Source organism: Dermacentor albipictus, chromosome 8 (genome assembly GCF_038994185.2).
Source record: "Dermacentor albipictus isolate Rhodes 1998 colony chromosome 8, USDA_Dalb.pri_finalv2, whole genome shotgun sequence".
NCBI lineage: Eukaryota > Metazoa > Arthropoda > Arachnida > Ixodida > Ixodidae > Dermacentor > Dermacentor albipictus.
The window spans coordinates 58,273,973-58,292,840 of NC_091828.1; the positions used below are offsets into that span (position 1 = coordinate 58,273,973).

The window sequence follows — 18,868 nt, forward strand, 5'->3', positions numbered from 1 at the left end:
ACATGTTTTCATTTGAAAAGCACTGCATCTTAATATAAAGCACAAAAATAGCCGGTCACATAAGAACAAGTCTGAGTGTGTCTTTAACACAAGGATAAAAAGTTGGGCAAGTTGGTACAGTAACCTGATCTTGGATTGTAGCGCGAAGTGACATATATATATATATATATAAATATATATATATATATATATATATATATATATATATATATATATATATATATATATATATATATATATATATATATATATATATGTGTGTGTGTGTGACTGCAAAAAACCGCAGCACGTGTAAATGAATATTGAATACATAGTAGTAACATGAAGACGACAAACAAAAGCTATCAGCCATCAACTGCGTGGAAAATCTGAGTGCAAGCTATTCTCTTATCAAGTATACCTGTAGGCATTGCGACCAAGGTGCTCCCAAGATGTATGAGGCATTAGTCATTGCAGAGTTGTAAGGACATCACAATCCTAGGATGATTATGTTCTTGAGGCTTTTTTCCCCACTTTCCATCTTTTGAAACATGTATACTTTAATCTTGAAAACAAAAATGCTACAACTGGCGTGTGATAAGTTTTGCATCTTATTTCCTAGCAGCTCACTGAAAAGAGCCACGATGACAAGTTTAAATGCTGTTACCTCATCAGACATTCAAATTTCTTAAACACAAACAAAACCACATAGGCATTAGAGTGAGCATCACTTAAATACATCACACTGGTTTAAAGTTATTGCACCACTTTGGGCCAGGTAAAAACGTTAGAAACATCAAAAATGTTAAGATTCTACGGATAACCATGAAAACTAAATAAAAAAAATCATTAAGCTGTCTTAAACGGGTACAGGAGCTTTACAACTGGCCATCTTGGTGATGGACACGCAGATAGATGAGCAGCCATTCCACTGAGACGAGAATGTTGAGGGCTTCGCATGGAAGTCTGTGAGACACTGCAGAGTAGTTCTTGGTCCACATGAAGGAGGTTGCTTGCATACACGTCTGGGCCACCATACTGAATGCAGTGTTACCGGAACCTTTTCCCCCTGCATTGTGGTAAAAAAGCATGGTTAAGTTTATACGATATTTAATATGCAAAAAAAGAGGTGAGGCATGCAGACAGGACACGGACAGGAGTAGAGAAGTGAACACAAACGCGAAAAACATGAAAATTTTCATTAAATTGTTTTATTAGATAAAATTTTTACATTGTGTGTCATTCATTATGAGGGTTCATAACCGCAACACATTTATTATATAAGCAGGTAGAATTATCAGCTTGGTCAGTTTGTTCAAGCTCGTTTGAGGCAAGAAATCGAGTTTCACAAACACAACCTCAACATTCTTGATTGAAAAAGGAACACCTTAGATGACATGCAGTCCTGTGAGTGGGAATTGCACAGTTCAAGAAAAACAAATTAGAACTCACAGACCGATCCTGAAAAAGGAATAAGCACCTGCTACTGTAAAAAGCGAATTAATTGGTAGGTTTTAGTAGCACAAGGGCATCTTTGGCCAATGATCGCCAAGTCTATATTGCAAAAGATAATGTTAGTGCATCTTTACAAAGCAAATATATAAAGATGACTAATGCCTCTCTGCACTAGTTGCTTTGCTCTAGCGTGAAGTCATTTTAATGCATGCACACGTACGTACACATGCTACACCCAAGTGTAACAGCTGCAGAATTAAAATTGGGCAGCAACTAAGTCGCAACCTTTAACCATTGATCACAAGTTGTACTAGTGACTGGAGGTAGTACCAATATCGCCAATGACTAGTTGCACTCTTTCTGCCCGACGTTATGCTGCTCTTGTTGTCAAAGATGAGTTACAGTCGGCATTGAGGGAAAGCTGCCCTCAAGAGCAGCTCTTATTTTTGTGTTATTTCTAACCAGAGACCAATGCAGTAATATATTTTTAGAAAGAAAATGACACCGAAAATTGAGTACGTAAAACATTTGGTACATTTTCCGGAATTAACTTGGGGGTTAACAGCTAAAGCGGCAATCCAGACACTAGAACATGTTTTGACATGTTTGCTACCAGTGAATACTGGAAAATATGTTGGCATTCTGTAGTTTTGTCCAACAATGCAAAAGGGATTCTTAATAACTGAGGAAATAAATGAAAAAGTATCATGACGTATATTTCGTGAATGTAATGCAGAATCACTCAACTTCGGATGCCATATTGTCACGTGGTAGTGACGGTAAAGAGAGAACACAGTAGCAGTACTGTGAAAGACAAAGCTGGCTTTTATTGGGCGAACTTGTGCCCACAAAACAGGCTACACTTAAAGCACAACGATAGCGGCGAACACAGTCGGCGATCGTCTAAAATCTGATCAGCGGGTCAAGCGCGTCGGCTTTTATAGATCAGTCGTCGAATGTTCCAGATTAACTGATGGGACCCGCCTGTCTTCCACAAAGTTCTACACCATTCGTGTCACGCGATGAAATCTGATAACACAAGGTTCGGCGACAACAGACACGCGGATAGAAGCGTCGATAACTTTCCAGAAACGTCGGATACATGCAGGCGCGTCCCTCGCTGTGCGATTACAGTTCTTAAGCGGCGAAACGTGGTTCCCGATAAAGATAAGTACACGTGTCATTACCCCCCTCTTAAAAAGCATCGACCCGATGCTGCAAACAAACGAAAGTAACAAACAAAAGCACTCGTAGCAAAGAAAACAACTAAGGAAGTTCATCAGCGTCCGTAAAATGGTTTAAGGCGCACCACGTGGACCACTTCAGATCGTGCGCGGCGCCGCTGTGAGTGAGAAATGCCGTCTGGCACGACCTCATAGTCCAGAGCGCCAATACGTCGGATGACCTTGTAGGGTCCGAAATAGCGTCGGAGTAGTTTCTCACTGAGTCCTCGTCGGCGTATCGGTGTCCAAACCCAAACACGGTCGCCGGGCTGGTACTCAACAAAGCGTCGTCGGAGGTTGTAGTGTCGGCTGTCGGTCCTCTGTTGGTTCTTGATCCGTAGGCGGGCGAGCTGTCGGGCTTCTTCGGCGCGCTGGAGATAGCTAGCGACGTCAACATTCTCTTCGTCAGTGACGTGGGGCAGCATGGCGTCGAGCGTCGTCGTCGGGTTCCTGCCGTAAACCAGCTTAAACGGCGTGATCTGTGTTGTTTCTTGCACCGCCGTGTTGTAAGCGAATGTTACGTACGGCAGGACGGCATCCCACGTCTTGTGCTCGACGTCGACGTACATCGCTAGCATGTCGGCGAGGGTCTTATTCAGCCGCTCCGTAAGACCATTCGTCTGCGGGTGGTAGGCCGTGGTCCTCCTGTGCCTTGTCTGACTGTATTTCAGAATGGCTTGGGTGAGCTCCGCTGTAAAGGCCGTTCCTCTGTCGGTGATGAGGACTTCTGGGGCGCCATGTCGAAGCAGGATGTTTTCGACAAAGAATTTCGCCACTTCGGCTGCGCTACCTTTCGGCAGTGCTTTAGTTTCAGCGAAGCGGGTAAGGTAGTCTGTCGCCACGACGATCCACTTATTTCCGGTTGTTGACCTCGGAAAGGGTCCCAGCAAGTCCATCCCGATCTGCTGGAATGGTCGGCAAGGAGGCTCGATTGGCTGTAGTAATCCGGCTGGCCTTGTCGGCGGTGTCTTGCGTCGCTGACAGTCTCGGCATGTTCTGACATAACGGGCGACGTCGGCGGTCAGGCGCGGCCAATAATACTTTTCTTGTATCCTCGATAGTGTCCGGGAAAAACCGAGGTGTCCAGCGGTCGGATCGTCATGTAGGGCGTGCAATATTTCTGGACGAAGTCCTGACGGGACAACAAGAAGGTAGTTTGCGCGGACTGGTGAAAAGTTCTTCTTCACGAGTAGATTGTTTCGAAGCGTGAAGGAAGATAATCCGCGCCTAAATGCCCTGGGGACAACGTCGGTGTGCCCTTCCAAATATTCCACCAGGCCTTTTAGCTCCGGGTCTGCCCGTTGCTGTTCAGCGAAGTCTTCCGCGCTTATCATGCCAAGGAAGGCGTCGTCATCTTCGTCATCTTGCGGCGGCGGGTCAATGGGGGCGCGTGATAGACAATCGGCATCGGAGTGTTTTCGTCCGGACTTGTAGGTTACAGTGATGTCGTATTCTTGTAGTCTGAGGCTCCACCGCGCCAGTCGTCCTGAAGGATCCTTTATACTCGCTAGCCAACACAACGCGTGATGGTCACTGACGACTTTGAATGGCCTGCCATAAAGATAAGGGCGAAATTTAGCTGTAGCCCAAACGATGGCGAGGCATTCCTTTTCGGTCGTAGAATAGTTGCTTTCCGCTTTTGACAGCGACCGGCTAGCGTAAGAGATCACCTCTTCGACTCCGTTTTTCCTTTGGACTAGAACGGCACCGAGGCCTAGGCTACTGGCGTCAGTATGGATTTCTGCATCGGCGTACTCGTCGAAGTGCGCAAGTACCGGCGGCGACTGCATGCGTCGTTTGAGTTCTTCAAATGCGTCGGCCTGCGGCGTTTCCCACTTGAACTCAACATCACATTTAGTTAGACGTGTCAACGGCTCGGCGATGCGTGAAAAGTCCTTGACAAAGCGCCTGTAGTAGGCACACATGCCAAGGAATCTACGCACTGCCTTCTTGTCGGTGGGCTGCGGGAACTTTGCGATGGCAGCTGTTTTCTGGGGGTCGGGGCGTACTCCGGATTTACTGATGACGTGGCCGAGGAATAGAAGCTCATCGTAAGCGAAGCGGCACTTTTCTGGCTTCAGAGTGAGCCCTGATGACTTGATGGCCTCTAGTACTGTGGCAAGCCGCCTAAGGTGGTCGTCGAAATTTCCGGCGAATACAACGACGTCATCCAAGTAAACGAGACAGGTCTGCCATTTCAATCCCGCTAAAACCGTGTCCATCACGCGCTGGAACGTTGCAGGCGCCGAGCACAGTCCAAATGGCATAACCTTGAACTCGTAGAGGCCGTCTGGGGTGATGAAGGCGGTCTTTTCGCGATCTCTTTCGTCGACTTCTATTTGCCAATAGCCAGACTTGAGGTCCATCGAGGAGAAGTACTTAGCGTTGCAGAGCCGATCCAATGCGTCGTCTATCCGTGGAAGGGGGTACACGTCCTTCTTCGTGATCTTGTTCAGACGACGATAATCGACGCAGAAACGTAGGGTTCCGTCCTTTTTCTTCACCAGCACAACAGGGGATGCCCACGGGCTTTTCGACGGCTGGATGATGTCGTCGCGCAGCATTTCGTCGACTTGTTCTCTTATAGCTTCGCGTTCTCGCGGCGAAACTCGGTAAGGGCTCTGGCGGAGTGGTCGAGCGTACTCCTCGGTGATTATGCGATGCTTGGCGACTGGTGTTTGTCGAATCCTTGATGTCGTCGAAAAGCAGCCTTTGTATCGTCGGAGCAGACTTCTGAGCTGCTGTTGCTTAATCACTGGGAGACTTGGATTAATGTCGTAGTCTGGTTCGGGAACCATGGTCGTCGGGCTACATGCGGCGGAATCCGAGAGGACAAACGCATTACTGGTTTCCACAATTTGTTCGATGTACGCGATCGTCGTGCCCTTGTTGATGTGCTTGAACTCCTGGCTGAAGTTTGTCAGCAACACTTCAGTTTTCCCTCCATGCAGTCGAGCGATCCCTCTTGCGACGCAAATTTCACGGTCTAGCAGTAGACGTTGGTCACCCTCGATGACGCCTTCTACGTCGGCAGGCGTTTTGGTGCCTACGGAAATGACAATGCTGGAGCGAGGCGGGATGCTGACTTGACTTTCGAGCACACTTAAGGCACGGTGACTACTAGAGCTCTCCGGTGGTATCGCTCGATCCTCCGACAGCGTTATGGACTTCGACTTCAGGTCGATGACTGCGCCGTGTTGGTTCAGGAAGTCCATGCCGAGAATGACGTCTCGCGAACACTGTTGCAGGATAACGAAGGTGGCATGGTAAGTACGGTCATGAACGGTAATTCTTGCCGTGCAGATTCCAGTCGGCGTAATGAGGTGTCCTCCAGCGGTCCGAATTTGGGGACCCTCCCATGCAGTCTTAACCTTCTTTAACTGGGCGGCGATGTGTCCACTCATTACAGAGTAATCGGCCCCTGTGTCGACTAAGGCAGTGACTGCGTGGCCGTCTAGAAGTACGTCGAGGTCGGTGGTTCTTTGTCTGGCGTTGCAGTTGGGTCTTGGCGTCGGATCACGGCTGCGTCGTGTTGAACTGAAGCTGGAACGTTGCGTCGTCAAGTTGTCTTTCGTCGGTGTAGTATTGGCTTCGCGACTTCATCGGGACGGCGGCGTGTCGTCATTAGGTCGTCGAGATGATTTCTTCGTCATGTTCGTCGACGGCGGAGGATCTTCGTCAGTTCGACGAACAGCAACCGCACCTCCATCGGTTGCTGCTTTTAGTTTTCCGGATATGGGCTCGCTGACCGGCCCCGGGCTGGGCCAGTGTATGGTCGGCGCTGCGGCGACAGGTAGCGGCCCGGTGATGGCGAACGGGACGGCCGTCGAGGGCTCCACTGAGTAGCGGCGAGGTAGTCGGCGATGTCACGTGGGCGCTCTCCAAGCTTTGGACGCGGCGCGTTGACGGCGAACCCTCTCAGTCCCATGTCGCGGTATGGGCATCGGCGGTAGACGTGACCCGCTTCCCCGCAGTGGTAGCAGAGTGGGCGGTGGTCAGGAGCGCGCCAAACGTCGGTCTTCCTCGGGTAGCTCTGCTGGGCGACGGGTGGGCGCACTGTCGGCGGCGGCGGCGGTGGTCGACGGAATTGCGGCGTTACAGGGCCCTGGCGCGGTCGCTGAGGTGGGCCTTGACGGCGTACGACGGCGGCGTACGTCATCGCTTCGGGTTGGGGTTGCGGTAATTGAGGTTGCACCTCCGAAACTCTAAGCGACCTCTGAACCTCATCTTTGACGATGTCAGCGATCGAGGCCACTTGAGGCTGCGACGACGGGAAGATCTTCTGAAGCTCCTCTCGTACGACTGCCCTGATAGCCTCGCGCAGGTCTTCGGAGGCCAGTGATTGAACTCCGGCATAGTTTGTAGCGATGGTGCGGCGGTCGAATTGCCGGTTTCGCATCTCGAGTGTCTTCTCGATGCTAGTGGCCTCGCGAAGAAACTCGTCGACAGTCTTCGGCGGGTTTCGTACCATACCGGCGAAAAGTTCCTCCTTAACACCACGCATTAGTAGCCGGACTTTCTTTTCCTCGGACATTTCCGGGTCGGCGTGGCGGAATAGGCGGCTCATTTCTTCTGTAAAAATCGCCGTGGTCTCGTTGGGCAGCTGCACTCGGGTTTCCAGTAGTGCTTGGGCTCGTTCTCGGCGAACGACGCTTGTGAATGTCTTCAGGAAGGCGCTTCGGAAAAGGTCCCAGGTCGTTAACGTGGCTTCTCTGTTCTCGAACCACGTCCTGGCAGCGTCTTCCAATGCGAAGAAGACATGTCGCAGTTTGTCGTCGCTGTTCCAGCTGTTAAATGCAGCGACCCTCTCGTACGTCTCGAGCCAGGTTTCCGGGTCCTCGAATGTTGAACCGCGGAACGTGGGGGGCTCCCTGGGCTGCTGCAGCACGACGGGGGATGCTGGGGCTGCCATTGGGGAGGACTTGGTGGCAATCTCCCTGCTCGTCTCAGGTAGGAGTCCGTGCTCTGGGGGCAGTCCTTGCAGCCGGCGGCTAGCTCGCTGGTCTTGGTTGGCTGGTGGCTGGTCTTGGTCGACGTTGGTTTTGTCCTCGGGCTTCGGACTTGGATCGCGGCTTTGCGGGGGCGTTCGGTACATGAACGCACAAGCACCTCCACCAGATGTCACGTGGTAGTGACGGTAAAGAGAGAACACAGTAGCAGTACTGTGAAAGACAAAGCTGGCTTTTATTGGGCGAACTTGTGCCCACAAAACAGGCTACACTTAAAGCACAACGATAGCGGCGAACACAGTCGGCGATCGTCGAAAATCTGATCAGCGGGTCAAGCGCGTCGGCTTTTATAGATCAGTCGTCGAATGTTCCAGATTAACTGATGGGACCCGCCTGTCTTCCACAAAGTTCTACACCATTCGTGTCACGCGATGAAATCTGATAACACAAGGTTAGGCGACAACAGACACGCGGATAGAAGCGTCGATAACTTTCCAGAAACGTCGGATACATGCAGGCGCGTCCCTCGCTGTGCGATTACAGTTCTTAAGCGGCGAAACGTGGTTCCCGATAAAGATAAGTACACGTGTCAATATAATCTCCACTTGATTAACCTGCACTTTCTGAACTAGTTCAGGAGGTACTGCATTTCACTACTCATTCCACCAGTTCAACGTGGTAGCAACTGCACGTTGTGATTTGTTTTACTTAGTGCAGGCTATGTACATGGCGAGTTCACAGCATTCCCTGCACTCGGCCGAAAGGTAGTGCATGTTTACGCAGCAGGTGTGGTGCCGCTTCTGCACGAGCGAGGCGCAGAAATCAGTTTCATACAATAATTACTAGAGGGAACTCTGACGTTAGTGTCCACAGGAGATCAAACAAGAACGGCTGTACCAGCATGGAAATTATGGGAAGTACATGGATTTGTCTAAACTTCGTCTGTTTGGCTTCAAACAGCTTTCTGACTTTGTATTCTAGTCATTTTCAACAATATACTGTGTAATAAATAAATAAACATTAAAATCGTCCGACGACATGATTCAAACACAGGAACTCTAGAACAGAAGTCTGATATTGAAACCATTAAGCAACGCAGGCATGTAACGACAAGCGAGTGCAACGCCCTGATGAATTTATCGCGGGCATACTAGTGCCTTGAGACGCTTGGTGCCCTTCGATTTGGCTACCTGGACAAGCTCAATCGTTGCAATTAATAGCAATTGTGCGTGTTGGCGCCGTCTTCTGCACTTCGAAGAGTATAGACTGCGCTGAAATTTACGACAATAAGATTTATATAGCGTATAATATACAAAGCGACAAGAACGTCTGAATTCACAAGCACGAATATCAGACAAATCCATGTGCTTCCCATCATTCCCATGGTGGTACGACTGCAGCGCCAGAGTTCCCTCTAGTAATTACTGTAAGAAACTCTATGGCAGAAATAACCGAAGTGCCTCGCATTTTGTTCTGGAGTAATAAACTAAGTTTTGCTGGTCCCATAAATCTTACTGGTCATTAATTCCAAGTTTTAGTGCAGTCACATGTCTAGTAGGCAATTGTATTTTGCATAAACATTGCAAAGCCAACTGTGATGAAAGTTCACTCTGGTAAATTGTTTATGATCGAGTAGCATAGACTACTGAAGCAATCTCTGGAAGGCAAGTGAAGTAATTTTCTTATTAGCAGCCTTTAAACAGCATTCGAGCATTAGACACATGCACGTCAGATATGCAGATAATATTTCCTTGACTAAGCAAGAAGCGATGCTTCATGTTCCACGAGGCTACTTCTATCAAAGCAGTATTGGTGCTCTCTAAAAACAATGCCAATGCAGATGATCCAAATATTTTTCAGGGGCAACAGCTATGCCTGAAATCATGCTAGATTAGTTTTTTTAAACACATGCTCGGACCATGTTAGAAGTGCTTCTTAAAATCCTCCTATTTATTAGACTAGTCATATATCTGTACACAAAGGCTACTAATTAGGTCCCATGCTATATCATCTTAACAAAACCTTCACTTAGTAATACACATGCTGTGATAAGATTTGAGACCACATTGAGATGCTGAACAAGGTGAATTCATTATTTTTAAAATGAAGCTCCTGTTCTTCCAAACGAAAAGAACGGATACTGAGGGTAAACATTTTTCTGAATCACAGCTGGAAGATGCCAGGGAAGGCACGTGGAAACTTATTTGAAATTTTCTATTTAAATGTAGAAATGATAAAAGGAAATGAAAATGGTAAAAAAACAGGCATGGGGGGAGAACGAACCTACAGCCTTTGCATTAGGCATGCGATGCACTAACCACTGTGCCACCGAGGCAGCATTCAACCGTCCACAATGGCCCCTCAGATTGTCGACGCTCGAACACGGCCGTAGTACCACAGTGGTTAGTATATCACATGCGTAATGTGAAGGTTATGGGTCCGTTCCCCACCAAGAGGTGGATATCTTTTAATCCACTTTCACTTACCTAGAATTCATTATTTCTATACTTCATATAAAAACTTAAAACATGTTCCTCTATGCTTTCCTTGGCCTCATTATCTGCTGGCTTCTTCCAGTTCTGTTACTTCCAACACTTTTACATATTCTAATCTGGTAAGTAAACAGTTCTGTATGATGCTGGAATGCAATATGAAACATTATTGCAGGGCCGTGTTATGTAGAATGCCTTACATTGCCCAGGCAAGGTGTATTTATGTCAATCTGAAAAAAAAAACAATTCCCACTCTAGGCAGAAATGCTGTGTACTGCTGTGTGCAACAGGGTTTAACGAAAACAACTTGTTCAGAAATAAAGCCACCAAACAACGAGGAAATATGTAAACTAGATGAAAATTTCTGCAGTTGCATGTTAAAAATTTAGCACAGCAACAGATGTATACATAATGAAGGAAGCGCGAGGATGGTTTATTTTGGACACACGGGGCAATATACTTGAAAGATGCATATGAGCTTAGATGTGGAGAAATATTGTTTATGTAGCAGCTAAACTACGAACAGGCCTAGAACACACTGATGCAAGGTGTCGAGCATGTAAATCTTATCATGCCCTTAAGTGAAAGAAACATGGCTGTTTCTCATGATTTGCTACATATGGCTGGCTCACACAACTTAGCCACTTCTATATATGCCTTGTAATTACCAGGTGGTCTGTATGACATGTGCAAGCTTTAAATATGTACAAGTGCCACGTAGCTGGACAGCACCAAGGCAATGTCGTTTGCCATCGTTTTGAGGAAGTGAAAGCAATTCTTACATTTCTTCTAATTAGTTAATTAGTTAGTAACGATTACTTAACTGCTCAAATATTATATTCAAAGCAAAAGTGTCAGTGCGAAAATTGTACAGCATCCTGAAAAATTCCCAATCCAGCTTTCTACTGCTCAATAGGTGCAACAAATTTTTCTTTCAAGCTAGAAAGAAGCCAGTGAACACATGCAAGAAGTGCCGTGCAACTAACTGCTCGTGCACCTGAACACCATTTGGCTCCTCCTTTCATGCTTGAAAAAAACTTTTTGAAAAGAATATTTTAGAAATTGATTAATTATTATTGACTATGTTTTAGGCAAAATGCATGAAATAGTGTGACTGCCACCGCCATTTTCGGCGACATGAATTGACTCCATTTTCATGTCCTAATCCAGCTATACATGGTGCGTGTTTTGACCTGGTTCTGTAATTTAGGCTGGTTTTGACTAATTGAAGCTTCGCACTTTAATAATGGAGTCAGGTTAAAAATGAATTGGTACATAAACGGCCACTGACAGTACTACATACTCCTTTAACTTAGTGCAAAGTGCTTGTGAGCCAAGAAGTTGGTAGTTCTAAGCAGTATTTCTCATTTTGACCTGGTGTAATAGCCCACTTACTATGATGCCATGCTGCTCAGTCATGCTGGTCCCAGCTTCAATCTAGGCCATGGCAGCTGCCCTCCAATGAGGGTAAAATGCAATACCGCTTATGCACTTAGATTCAGGTGTACATTAAAGAAGCCAGGTTATCAAAACTTTAGGTTTGGGGATGTAAAAGCCCATAATTTAATTTTAAAATCTAAAAGTGCTTTATTATGAGCAGGTGCATCATTTTGAGCTTTTACTGCACTGCCATGGCACCAAGAAGCTCCAAGTAAATAAAAACAATTTCTTAGACAATGTACATATCTTGCAAACATTTACAAACACTTCTCTGCATGCACCTCCGTTGCTGTTATATTTAGATCCGTATGCCAAGGCGGGCGATGATGTTAGAACATGTTTCAAATTTTTTTTTACCGCTTTAAAGTTGTTGGTTATTTTGCATCTCACTGTGTGTCGAACGCACATTTCAGTGCATCAATTTCTTCAGAAAGTGCACTCCTCTTTATTTATTTGTGCATGCAAAAGGGTTCAGAACTGCTTTCTGAAGGTCTGTATAACAAGCAAAAAGCAATTCTATGTAGGCTGCACAAAGAGAAAGGATTGGTTTGTAAATATGTTATTTAGTTCTTAAAAAAAGAGGCAGCTGTCAGTATTCTGTTCCAAAGTAAAAATTGCCCCTACCTGGCTCTGCTTCATTTTGCAATGTTGATGGTCCATTCGGGGGCACTCAACCGATAGGCTGCACTTTGGCGATGTCGGGTGTGCTGTCGCCAGGCCCAAGGTCGATCGACATCCTCACCAAAAGTAGAGTCCAAACGCTATAAAAGAAATATCTCATCATTTTGCTATCAGTTTTGTCATCTTGCGTGTTTCACACACGGCCGTCAGTGAAATATTTCGTCACTTGGATACTGAAAGAAATTCAAGCATTTTCTGGCAGCCAAGCTGATGATGATGATGTGTGGTGTTTTATGGCGCAAGGGCCAGGTTTGGCCAAAGAGCGCCATGACAAGTGGTAATGTTGACGATGTATTATGGAAGATGTGACTTGGCTGTAAACTGGCCTAAAAATTGTCGATGTGAAGTGCGTAAAATCTACGTGCTATAACATTATGGCGATGACTAATGACAAATACTATTAACATTAAAATCCATCATGGAAGAATGATGCAAAATAGAAAATATATAGAATGGTAAAATTACTTGGAGCACTGCTGCCTCGCGGGAGCCCTTGAAACACAAGGGCCTAGAGGCATGTGCTATACGAAAGAGCTATCACAGCGGCATCCTCTGAAGAGAAGGTGGCAGCCAAGCTGAATACACAGTAAATGGAGAACATTAAAGAGCAGATGCAGTTGTCACATTAGATTGATCAAGTACAGCAGAAATGGAAAATAAATCAGTGATACTGTGTCTGTTGGCTTTGAATGCAAGAAACGTAAAAACAGGGCCTTGCAGCCACGCCACTTTGAATTTCCCGCGTTTGCTACACCTCACAAGTTTGGCATCGTCCGGTACTCGGGGATAGTAACCGCTTAAAATCAAGATGAACGAGCGTCAGCATAAATGAACAGGATACTTAACCGGGCAATATAGGCGCATAAAACAACTCACGTAGCGAAGCTACTGTCAATTACCCGATGACGCATCTGGGGGCGGTGCAGTTTGGGCGAACAATTTAAAAAGGAATGCGAGTTTCACTTGTTTCACGCCTACTAAGCTAACACAGAATTTGAGTTTTTTACTAAACTATACTGGATATTTACGCTCCGAATAAAACGCTGGAAATTTTGTTACCTCACATTGCATACGTATGAGTGAGGAAATTGCTTTTATTGTGTTCTACCCAGACGGCACGCAGCAGCTACCACTCTCATGCAACAAAAGCATGAAAGTGGTACTCGTGACACCGAAAACAAACATATACAGCGCCAACGTTACGCCCCTTAGAGTTGGAACTAAGCACGATCAAGCCATTTAGTTTTCTAGCTTTCATAACGCCATAAACACGACCAAACATCGAGCGAAAAAACTCTGCTCTCGAAAATTATTACTGCTTCCATTTATACACCTATCGCTGCCACAAGCAAACGCCAATGGGCTAGCTATCCACAAGCCGCAGATTAGACTGACAGCAACATATTACGGTAACGTAAAACAATTTCCACGCTGACTTAGCATCCGCGGTGTGCTCTAAGTGCCAAAGTTCTCGTTTGCCGCTCGAAATTCACACCATGATCACGGGCACTGCATCTTTCACATGAAATATTGCACGCTTTGCTCCGGAGCTCAATAGGAGGGCGAAACGCATTTGCACGTACCTGAAATCCGCATGCCGGAAACCCGTCGACGCTTCCGAGAACGGGGCGCACAGCCATACACCCGTACGGCGGCTTGACTTGGACGTGAGGCACTTCTATCAAACATTTCACATGCGACATGTTTCACACCGATTGCGCAAGCACCAGAAAATGACGCAGGCCGCATTGCGACGCCGAGCAGACGTGCAACCACCGATGAGCTGTGTGCGCGGATTGCAGAGAACAAAACCATACAAAACGTTAGGCGCGAGAAGATGGCGGCTCTCGTTGCGGAGACGACGCGGACGAAGCAATGACGCGCGAATGAATGTTGCCAACAGTTGGTTCCGCGTTATGCCGGCGGTGGTGGCTTTAGTGGCGTGTGTTGCGGCTGTCTAAATTTTTATTTCTTTTCCCCAAACAGTATAGCTAAGATCAGTTCTTTGTTTGAATTTTTAGTTGTGTCGTTTGGCATTATCTTTGTCTTTTTATGCTATTAAGCGGCCAATTATGGCCTCTCAGGTTCGCGCGCGCCAGCTTCGCGCGCAAATCTCAGAGGCCATAAGACAACTCGTTAGAAATTGCCGTTATTGTCGTTGTTAACGCTTCATCATCCTCTCGAGATAGAAAAGTAGTGTCCCTTTTCCTGGGGTTGGGAGGGGGCGATCAAGACGGCATCGCTCAGCGGGGGGTGGGGGAGTAGGTTGGTGTTGGTTCTTATCGCGAAATTCGCGAACCCTGCGATTTTTTTTAATAACGTAAGCATTTCTATACTTCCCCAACAAGAAAAACCATCCGTCCGTCAGTCCGTACCGCACGATATCTTTCAATATAGAACCCGCAGCAGCGAGTGAATTCACCTTCGTGCTAGCTCTCGCTTCAAGGCTTCAACGCGACCGAAGCGGCGAGAACACTGCGCTCACGAAGCTTTCAGCTTATGCCGCACTATGCGCTTTTCGCAGATCACTTTCAAGATAGGTGTGCGCGCGTCTGTTTTCAAAGCGAAGTAAACGGTGAGAACACAGCGCGTGAAGTTTTCAGCAGTGGGCACACTCTGTCCACAATGCAGTTCGCTTTCAAGATACGGTTCGCGCGGCCGTGGCACAAGCAGCCGCCGCCGGGGAACGGTTGATAATGGTTCGTCGCGGATGAGGAGGGCTAAAGAGCGATAACGGCTCAAAACGAACGGAACGTCACCAGCGCGCCTGGCCCCGCCACCTGCAGTACTTTGCTTGCGCTGCCGACCAGAGCAGCCCGTGTCGCCGCAGCGCTGGCGCTTATACTTGTCGGATCAAGTCTCATAACATTGATAACGACAAGGACTGCGTGTAGATGAGGAAGAGTCACAATGCTTACGCACACTTAGACAAATCCGAGAGGAGTTCATGGGTGATTTTTTTTACCGGAAATGTACAGTCAGCGGTGGGACCCAGAGTTGACAATGCCTGTAAGAGGGGTGCCAAGATTTTTTTCCTTTGTGAGAGTCTTGCCCAGCTCCCAAAGATCTGCTCAAGCTAAGACTTTCTGATGGCTGTATGTGTTTTTTTTTATTGTCGCATGCCCTCGAACCGCTACGAATCCTACAGTGTAATGGCATTAATGCAGTATTCACGTCCAAAGGGAAATGCAGCCGTTAATTGGGCTGCCTAAGGTTTGCGGCCCGGCGGCAGCTGCCCTCCCGTCCCCCGTTTCCGTTGACAAGTTAGGGGGAGGGGTCTAGACCAATCTTACACTCCCCTCCCCACAGTGGCGTAACCAGAAAATTTTTTCGTGTGAGGGGGGGGGGGGTCCCAATTGACCGTGGAGGGGGAAGGAGCGGGGCCATTGCCATAGCAGCAAAAATTTTACTTTTAGTGAGCGTTACAAGTGCCCGGTGTGCCCCACTTGGCTACGCCCCTACTAGCGCCCCCCCCCCACAATCGGCGGAAATCGAGCTATCAGAACGTGCATGACACGCATGCATGACATAACATGAAAGACATGCCGCGAAGCTAGCATGGATGTCGTCACATCATCATCATCATCATCAGCTTATTTTGACGTCCATCGCAGGACGAAAGCTTCTCCAGCGATCTCCAATACCCCTGTCTTGTGCTAACTGGTTCCACGTGTTTTCAAGTGTCCCGATTCCATCACGTCCACATTATTCTCTGCCGTCTTCGACTGTGCTTTCCTTCCCTTAGCACCCATTTTGCAACTCCAATAGACCAGCAGTTCTCTCCCTTACGCATTTCAATGTCTGCCCAGCACGACTTCTTCCTCATAATGTCAACCAGTATATCAGCTATTCCCGTTCGCTCTCTAATCCTCATCGCTGTCTTCCAGTCTATTATCATCATGCCTAATAATTTTCATTCCATCGTTCGTTGCGCGGTCCTCAACGTCTTCCCAAGCTTATTTGGTAACTTCCAAGTTTCGGCCCCATACGTTAGTAACGGTAGAAAGCAATGGTTAGCAGTAAGCTCCCTGGTCATGATTTAGTAATGCCTGCCGTAAGCTCTCCAGCTAATGTTTTATTTTTGTTAATTTCCTTGATCAGAGGCCCCTGCGAGTAATTAAGCTCAATAAACGTATTTCTGCGCAGGTTCTAGAGGCTGACTGCCGACCATGACATTCGTTCTCTCGCCACGCTGCGGAACATTACTTTTCTCTTCTGCATACTAACTCTCAGTCAGACTTACACTTTCTTCGACATGTTCCTCAAACGTTTGTTCCAAATAGTCTGCAGTGTTGCTGAGTATGCCAATGTCATCTACGAACCGTAAGTTGGTGAGCTATTTACCGTTAGCCCTCACTCCTAACCATTCCCAGTCTAACTGGTTGCACACCTTTAAGTATTCAGTGATAGCATTGTAAATATTTTGCTATTGATCATATGAAGCCTTTTGCATATATCTGGCTATGCAAAGTCTGCGCGTTAGTGTCATCCGTTCAATATCAACATTCGTGGGAAACTTCATTTTTGACCACTGTTCGGAGCCAGTGCGCTGCTGCCTAGGTGCCCCGATCTAATCATTCCAGCTACCTGATTCAAGCGCAGGTAGCGCGCGTTTCATGTACAGCCAATATCAACGCCTTAACTGGCAATGTTCATTCATCATATACTGTAAGCTTGTTCACTTACTCCCTTATAATTAAGGTGTAAATTAGAAAGACTGGGGTGTTCCAAGGGTGTTTTCTTGTTGAACACCCTTTTTCGTTAAAAAGGATGTTTCAAGGGTGTTTACAAGGGTGAAAAGATGAATACACCCGCATTACACCCATAAGGGTGTGAAATTTTTTAGAGTGCACACTAAACATTTTTACACCCTTATGGGTGTTAATAGGGGTGCTTTCGGCATTTACACCCATGCCCACACCCTTCTAGCACCCTTTTCGGCCAAAGCACCCTATCACAAGGGTGGATACCACACATAAGGTGTGACTTTGCTCAAAGAAGGGTGTTAAATCGACTCCTGAAGGGTGTTGAACGTATTGATGCATAAATCTGAGTAACGTGTACACGTCCACGCATTGAGCAATGTGTGTATGTATTGCATTTTTAATGCGAAAGCGTTTCATGGCCTTTCAGGTAGGAAAGGTGGCGTTCTCCGCAACAACAATCCATACGGGACCCTGCTCACGACAATCTTGTCATTTCCCTTGAAAGCATTCAGACAGCATTCAGAATCGCGCCGCCCGTTTTATTCTTCCAAATTATTCACTTCATTCTAGCGTCACGTCCATTTAGAGAACACTAGATGAACCTGACCTTTGGTTACGTCGCAAATACTTTCGTCTCTGTCTTTTTCATAGAATATGCTAATTTAACCCTTCTCGTAAAGAAAATCTTTTCACCACACCAAGTTCTCGTCTCGCATCGACCATCAACGCAAAATTGATGTGCCATTCTTCCTTTTTGCCAAGAACAGCCGCTGAATGCAACCGCCTTCCCGCCTCCACAGTCTCAAATTGTGACACCACTAATTCAAGGTCGCCGTTCAAATTATCTTATGGTTTGATTTTCTATTCTTGCGTTGCATTGCAATTATTGCATATTTTCACCACTCCTTTCTGTTGTGCCTACTAGGCCTTGAATGTATGTATAATAAATAAATAAAATGTGAAGTCATCACCGCCTTGTATGACGTCAGTAGTGATACAGAAGGTAGTAAATACAACAGCGTTAATTATGAGCAATTACGGGTAAATAATGTGAAATAATGTGAATAAGGGTGGAATAAATTGCATTAAGGTTCGTACAAACTATAGCACGGTGGATTACGGGAGATTAAGGTAGAATTGTGAAGAACACGTGACAATGTATGAACTAACGTATCATGGTCACGTGACAATTGCAGGTGTAGATGCGTGAAGGGATTAAGTTTCGCATTCCTAAGTGATTGTCGATATTTCTTCAAGGACTCTGATGTTACTGGCATGACGGCCACTCCAAAAATGTATCATCCAGAAAAAGAACGCCCTTTCACTTACAATTCCATTATCATTATTTTTCGTGCTCACAGGAATATTAACATGCAATTAAACACTTCTAGAAAAACTGCAGTAGCAGAGCGAAAACACGAGAGCAACTTGCGCAATTCTGCACTAATATTTCGGTGCCCTTAATAGCCCAACAAAAAGTGGTGAAATGGAAGAAGCTGTTTAGATACATTTCTGAACAAACAGGGACGTGCTGTTAGACGAGCCTCTGCTGTACAATGGCATCAACGTACAATTTCCATGGTGAATCCATAAAGAAGACTTATAGAGGCGAGATCACGTTGAAAGTTCTCAAACCCGAATTTCCACGTACCTTGCCTAATTCATTCAGAGGTTTACTAAGCTACTGATCTGCTTTCTAAGTGCATCCTCAAATACAGTTTGTAAGGCTGAGCCTATGTATTAAGGGCTGGTGTCGTCAAAGCTGTAATTTCTTATCCAGAGCATACGCACTTGCAAACGCAGTCTTCAGTCTCCTCATGAATGTTTACGCGTCGCTGTCGCACGACCAAGATGTGAGCGTCTTTATCGCTGAAACTACGCTGCGACCTCGCAAAGTTGCTTCGTTCGGATGCAGCAAATAATCTAATCGCACCAGCAGAAGG

At 46.5% G+C, this 18,868-nt stretch overlaps 1 long non-coding RNA gene across 1 annotated transcript; it reads right to left on the reverse strand.

Annotated features, from left to right (window-relative positions):
* Positions 1–271: 271 nt before the first annotated feature.
* On the reverse strand, positions 272–14,144 carry LOC139048453 (uncharacterized). Its single transcript, XR_011507713.1, has 3 exons — positions 13,803–14,144; positions 12,163–12,299; positions 272–1,048 (listed from the first exon to the last, which is right to left on the reverse strand). It is a non-coding gene; the product is annotated as an uncharacterized lncRNA (long non-coding RNA).
* Positions 14,145–18,868: the final 4,724 nt, after the last annotated feature.